Genomic DNA, 7,390 nt, shown 5'->3' with positions numbered 1-7,390 from the left:
AAAATGCTTCTTGTCCTTCCAAAGCAGTTGATCTTTGCCAAGCATTACTAAGCCTTCATTTCCCCTTTTCCACAGTGTCCAAGATAGCCTTCAAAGTTTAATCTTCAGGAGGAGGTGTTATGTTAAACACAAAATCAAGATTAGAGCATTTACACTTTTAAAGCCATCATCTGGTGGAGGAAAACTTGAATTATTCCTGTTAGTCTTTCTCCAAGATGTGCTGACAGATTACAGACTACATGGACCAAAAGACCCAGAAAATTTAAGCATTGTGAGAGTAACATAACATGAACTGCTAAGGCCAAGCTAAATGTTTATACCATTCCGCAGTCGTCTCCTCCAACTTCTCGGCTCCTGGCTCGGTTTCACCCCTTAAACTCCAAAAATTCCCAAGACAGTTCCATGAAGTAATCTGTCGTTATGGACAACAATGCTGCTAGTTGGAGTATCCCTTAAGGATTGGTGGACATAGCCAACAATTATTCTCCTAGCTTTCAAAGCCTTTCTTGAAGGCATGTCTCCTCCAAGCAGCCGTCCCTGATTAAGTCCCCCTTTCTTCTTCGCCCATTCCCTTCTGCATGGCCCTGTCTTGCTCACTTTATTCATGCCCGCTTTCCAGCCCCATAATATTTATGTACACATTGGTAACTAATTTATTCATATTAATTTCTGTCTTCCCCTCTAGACTGTAAGCTTGTTGTGGGCAAGTTTATCTTGTTATATTGTTGTATTGAACTCTCCCAAGCGCTTAGTACAGTGCTCTGCAATGTACAGTGCTAGTATACTAAGTGCTCAATAAATACAATTGACTGGCTGTTTGACTGACAGATGTACAGGGCTGACTCAATACTTTCCCAACTCCTTTAATCAATCAATCAATTGTATTGAGTGCTTACTGTGTGCCAAGCACTTTACTAAGCTCTTGGGAGAGTACAATATAACAGATTTGGTAGACACCCTCCCTGCCCATTACAGGCTTACAGTCCAGACAGGGAGACCGACATTAATATAAATAGTTACAGCTATGTGTATAAGTGTTGTGGTGCCGGGAGGCAGGATAAATAAAGGGAGCAAGTCAGGGTGAGGCAGAAGGGAGTGGGAGAAGAGCTTACAGTCTAGAGGACGAGGTTTTATTCTAGAGGACTAGCTTACAATCTAGAGTCTAGTCTACAGCCTACAGTCTCAGCTTATCTGTCTTGTCTTATGTCAAGTCATTTCTGACCCAAGCGACACCACAGACACATCTCTCCCAGAACATCCCACTCTCAATCTGCAATCGTTCTGGTAGTGGATCCAGAGAGTTTTCTTTGTATAAATACAGAAGCGGTTTACCATTGCCGTCTTCCGTGCAGTAAACTCAAGTCTCCGCCCTTGACTCTCTCCCATGTCGCTGCTGCCCAGCATGGGGGAGTTTTGACTTGTAGCAGATTGCCTTCCACCCACTTATGGTAGGAATGGAACGGGTATTTCATTCAATCGTATTTATTGAGCGCTTACTGTGTGCAGAGCACTGTACTAAGCGTTTGGGAAGTACAAGTCAGCAACCTATAGAGATGGTCCCTACCCAACAATGGGCTTACTGTCTAGAAATGTCTCTGCTTGACTCTCCCTCCCATAGCCAAGATTGGTAGAGCACTAGAAACTCTCCAGATGTGACCCCAAGAAGGGTCTTAGTCTATTACATCCCATAAATACTTTGGGAACCACGCTTTCTTTTTCCCCCATTGGACTTGTGTACATATCAGTGCTTAGAACAGTGCTTTGCACATAGTAAGTGCTTAATAAATGCCATCATTGTTATTATTATATCCTTAGGCTCATCTGCCTCTTTCTACCTCCACTAGATTATGAGGTTCCTGAGGGCAGGCAGCATAACTACTAACTCTATTGTACTCCCCTAATCGCTCAGTACAGTGCTCTGCACACAGTAAGTGTTCAATAAATGCAATTGATTGATTGTTCCTTCATGCATCGCAGTGCCATTACCAGAGACAGAATCATCAGACTGGATGGATCATTGGTCTGATAGTAATGACATTGTTTAAAGTCTTATGTTTTTATTGGCCATACACTTATGCTTTTATTAACTTTCTGATGGCTACAGAGCAGTCAGCTTGGAAAAGAGGAAATTCCTTCCCCAAATCAATTCACCCACCCTTTCCTTTAATTCATGAGACACCACCAAGTGTTTTTACAATCGTTATTGTGGTAATGATCACAGAGTATTTATTGATGGCTTACTGTGTGCAGGGCACTATACAAAGTGCTTGGGAAAATACAATATACCAGAATTGGTAGACACGTTTCCTGCCCACAGAGTTTACAGTCTAGGGAGGGGAGACAGACAGTAATATAAATTACAACTATGTAATAAGTGCTCTGGGGCTGAGGATGGGGTGAATAAAGGGTACAAATCCAGTGGTTCAGAATGAAACCATTCTTTGGTAACTCATGTCATTCATTCATTCGATCGTATTTATTGAGAGCTTACTGTGTGCAGAGCACTGTACTAAGCGCTCGGGAAGTACAAGTAGGAAACATATAGAGATGGTCCTTACCCAACAATGGGCTCACAGTCTACAAGGGGGAGACAGACAACAAAACAAAACATATCAACAAAATAAAATAAATAGAATAGTAAATATGTACAAGTAAAATAAATAGAGTAATGAATCTGTACAAACATATATACAAGTGCTGTGGGGAGGGGAAGGAGGTAGGGCAGGGGAGAGGAAGGAGGGGGTCAGTCTGGGAGGAGGGGGCTCAGTCTGGGAGGGGAATGGCACCATTCCATACTTCCAATCTGTCTTTCTCTTCCAGGTATGAACACGTCTGTCTCACCCAAGGCAGAAGAGATCATTCATTCATTCATTCATTCATTCAGTTGTATTTATTGAATGCTTACTGTGTGCAGACCACCGTACTAAGAGTTTGGGAAGTACAAGTTGGCAACATATAGAGACGGTCCCTACCCAACAGTGGGCTCACAGTCTAGAAGGGGGAGACAGACAACAAAACATATTAACAAAATAAAATAAATAGAATAAATATGTACAAGTAAAATAAATAGAGTAATAAATACATTCAAACATATATACATATATACAGGTGCTGTGGGGAGGGGAAGGAGGTAAGGCGGGGGGGATGAGGAGGGGGCTCAGTCTGGGAAGGCCTCCATAGCCTCCTTGAAGAAACAGTGGGGTCTAGTGGGAAGATCCCATGCCTGAGAGTCAGCGGGACCTAGATTCTAATCCTAACTCTGGCACTTGCCTGCTGTGTGACTTTGGGCAAGTCTCTTCTCTTCTCTGTGCCTCAGTTCCCTCACCTGTAAAATGGGGATTAAGACTGTGAGCCCCATGTGCGACATGGACCGTGTCCAACCTGATTAGCTGTATTTACCCCAGCTCTTAGTATGGTGTCTGGCACATAGCATTTCACAGACACAATTTAAAAAAGCAATAGTCCAGACCGGTTCCATTAGGTACCAAGAACCCAGTCTCAGATGCAACTGCAAAGGTGCGATTGAATCCAGGCAGTTTCAATTCAAGTGGAGTTTTAACATTTCCACTCACCAACCAAAGTCCTTCCCTTTCCAAAGACACTTTCCACTGAATATATAGAGTTCTTGGCAATAATGGGTGTGTAGTTTGGTAGCCAAACAGAGAGTGGGAAGGAATTCTAAGATTATTTGAATAGATGTCCCCTCTCTCCTTCATTTTGGATGGCAAACTAGGAGACAAACTACCTGAAAGGTGACTGGACGTCTCATTTTAATCTGGAAAACATGAGTGCTAAACCAACCAATTAGTATCTTCACAGTTTACATCAATCTCCTCTGTGGCACTGTAAGTCTGCCCCAGTTAAATGGGAAGGTCTAGTGACATTGGCGATGCCAGGATGGAACTCAAAGAGAATCAGCTATAGCAGCCTTGTTGGCAGGGAAGTTCCCTTCTAGGCAAGCTTCCTCAGTGGCAACTGTTCTCTTCAAGGGTGAACCAGGAACTCATCATACTAGTGTTCAGAATCAGTCAATGATTTGAAACCTGGGGAATAAGTTTATATTCTCTCGGGGGCCAGAAATAATGGTAGAAATCATTCATTCATTCATTCAACCGCATTAATTGAGCACTGTACTAAGCACTTGGGAAGTATAAGTTGGCAACATATAAAGATGGTCCCTACCCAACAACGGGCTCACAGTCTAGAAGGGGGAGACAGACAACAAAACATGTAAATCCTGTTGAGGGAGAGAGTGACCAGGTGTGATATATTTCACGGTGTGTGTGTGTGTGTTTGTCTTTGGATTCATATTTAGTGAGATTTTATCAGTGTGTGTGTGTGTGTGTTTGTCTTTGAATTCAAACAGTGAGATTCAGTGCAAGTGTCTGGGTGTGTGTGTCTGAATTTAAATTTGGTGAGATTTTATCAGAGTGTGTATGCGTGTAAAACAGCTCTATGAATTCACATATGGTGAGGATTTATCACTGTGTGTGTGTGTGTGTGTGTTTGTAAAGCAGTTGTTTGAATTCAAAGACAGTGAGATTTTTGCCACTATGCGTGTGAGAGATCAAATGTCTCCACCCCATTTTTCTCTCCCTGTATTTACATTTGCTTCATTGCGCCATCCTGAGTCCCACGGTAATTATGTACATACCTAGAATATTCACCTCTGTCTTCCGCCCTAAACTGGATGCTTCTTGTGGTCATGGAACAATCTACCTACTCTGTTATATAGTACTCTCCCAAGCGCTTGGTACAGTGCTCTGCAATCAGTAATCTCTCAGTAAATACTACTGATTGATTGATTGGTAGACTATTGTGCAGCAGAATTCTTAATCTTTAGGGAAGCGGTGTGGCTTAGTAGATAGAACGCAGTTCTTCTAATTCCCACAATGCAACATGCTTGCTGTGTGACCTTGAGCAAGTCATTTAACTTCCCTGTGACACAGTTTTCTTAATTGCAAAATGGGGATTCAATGCCTGTTCTCCCTCCTGCTTGACTGTGAGATCCATGTGGGCCAGGGACTGTGTCCTTTCAGCCCCAGATCATCAGCCGAGAGGATTCATTCGTTCAATCATATTTATTGAGTGCTTACTCTGTGCATAGCATAGTACTACGCTCTTGGAAAGTACAATTCAGCAGCAGATGGAGATAATCCCTACAATGGGCTCAAAGTGAGAAGGTGTGATATGAGAAGCAGCGTGGCTCAGTGGAAAGAGCACGGGCTTTGGAGTCAAAGGTCATGGGTTCAAATCCTGGCTCCACCAGTTGTCATCTGTATGACTTTGGACAAGTCACAACTTCTCTGTGCCTCAGTTCTCTAATCTGTAAAATGGGGATTAAGACTGTGAGCCCCCCGTGGGACAACCTGATCACCTTGTAACCTCCCCAGCGCTTAGAAAAGTGCTTTGCACATAGTAAGTGTTTAATAAATGCCTATTATTATTATTATTAAAGTCTAGAAGATGACCTTCTGACTCCAGGCCAGTGCTCTATCCACTAGGCCATGCTAGTCCATCACTGGGATTTCCATCATCCCTTGCTACAACCCAAGATGGATGAAGGAACAGGTGTGCATGAAGTCCAGCCAGCATCTTTACCACTGGATCAGAGACCTGAAATCCAGGAGAGAAACTGTCTAGTCTGGAAGCCCCTTGAGAGGCAGTGCGGCCCTGTTAAAAGACTACAGGCCTGGGAGTTAGAAGGACCTGGGTTCTAATCCCGGCTCTGCCACTTGTCTGTTGTGTGACCTTGGGCATGTCACCTACCTTCTTTGTGCCAGTTCCCTCATTTGTAAAATGGGGATTAAGACTGTTAGCCCCATGAAGGACACGGACTGTGTCCGACCTGAAAAGCTTGAATCCTTTCTTGTCTTATGCCGTTGAGTCATTTCCGATCCATAGCGACGCCACAGACAAATCTCTCCCAGAACACCCCACTCTCCATCTGCAGTCGTTCTGGTAGTGGATCCTTAGAGTCTTCTTGGTAAAAATACGGAAGCGGTTTACCATTGCCTCCTTCCGCGTAATAAACTTGAGTCTCCACCCTCGACTCTCTTCCATGCTGCCCAGCACGGGTGAGTTTTGACTTGAAGCAGATTGCCTTCCATTCGCTAGCCACTGCCCAAGCTAGGAATGGAATGGGTAGGCCTCTGCTTGACTCTCCCTCCTGTAGCCGAGACTGGTAGAGTACTGGAAAACTCTCCAGGTGCCACCCTGAGAGGCTAGCTTGATCCAGTGCTTAATACTGTGCCCGGCACAGAGGAAGCATGTAACAAGTACCATAAAATAAAACAAATATCCCTGCTTCAGCCTGGAATGGGGTGAGGAGGCAGTAGCAGCTTGAGGCCTTCTCAAGCTTTAGGATGTTGAGAAGTAGTGGCAGTGATTGCAGAAGGACTCTTGTGACCACTGGACTCTAAGACATGAGGAATCTGAAGCTCTTCTCCTCTAGCCCCAGCACCTTAATGCTCTTATGACAGTTAACATTACCTTTTATGTCTTTTTTTTTAGCTTTTTATTGATTGAATTTTGCTTTCGAGTCTGTTGCCAAACCCTTGTTCTCCTTCTCCCACTTATGGATGTGTGTCAGAGGTGAGGAGTTTTAAATAGATCCTCTTTTTCTGGGGCTGGAAATTAGAGGCCTTCTAACTCTCCTTAAAAAACTCTTTCCATTTGGGTCACTGTTTCATTCCTCCCAGATGTGCCCTGGACTGTGTGGCTGATTCTGACTAATCTGTACAAGCTCCTCAGGAAATCAAGAGAAAATGACTCAGATTGGCATGCAACTATTTGCTCTTTTTGAAGAGCTGAGAAGCAATGTGGCCTAGCGGATAGAGCAAAGGCCCGGGAGTCAGAAGGACCTGGGTTCTAGTCCTGGCTCCTCCACTTGCCTGCTGTGTGACCTTGGGAAAGTCACTTAACTTCTCCATGCCTCAGTTACCTCATCTGTAAAATGGGGACCGTGAGACCCATGTGAGACATGGACTGTGTCCTGCCAGATTTCCTTGTATCTATCCCAGCACTTAGTACAGTGTCTGGCACATAGAAAGCACTTGAGAAGCAGCATGACATAATGGATAGAGCCCAGGCTTGGGAGTCAGAAGGTCATGGGTTCTAATCCCGGCTGAACCACTTGTCTGCTGTGTGACCTTGTGCAACTCACTTCACTTCTCTGTGCCTCAGTTACCTCATCTGTAAAAATGGGGATTGAAACTGTGAGCCCCACGTGGAACATGAACTGTTCAACTCGATTTGCTTGTATCTACCCGAGAGCTTAGAATAGTGCCTGGCATGTAGTAAGCACTTGACAAATGCCATGATTATTGTTAGTGATATTATTATTAAATAACCATAAAAAAGCCATTTGACAGAGTATGTAACTGGAGAG

The 7,390-nt window shown here is 43.9% G+C and overlaps 1 non-coding gene across 1 annotated transcript; it reads right to left on the bottom strand.

Annotated features, from left to right (window-relative positions):
• Positions 1-6,087: 6,087 nt before the first annotated feature.
• LOC119924777 lies at positions 6,088-6,226 on the bottom strand. The gene has a single exon (XR_005449473.1). It is a non-coding gene; the product is annotated as a small nucleolar RNA SNORA7 (small nucleolar RNA).
• Positions 6,227-7,390: the final 1,164 nt, after the last annotated feature.

This window comes from Tachyglossus aculeatus, chromosome 2, assembly GCF_015852505.1.
Source record: "Tachyglossus aculeatus isolate mTacAcu1 chromosome 2, mTacAcu1.pri, whole genome shotgun sequence".
Lineage (NCBI taxonomy): Eukaryota > Metazoa > Chordata > Mammalia > Monotremata > Tachyglossidae > Tachyglossus > Tachyglossus aculeatus.
The sequence above is the reverse complement of the archived record's forward strand: the minus strand, read 5'-3'. Positions and strand labels throughout refer to the sequence as shown.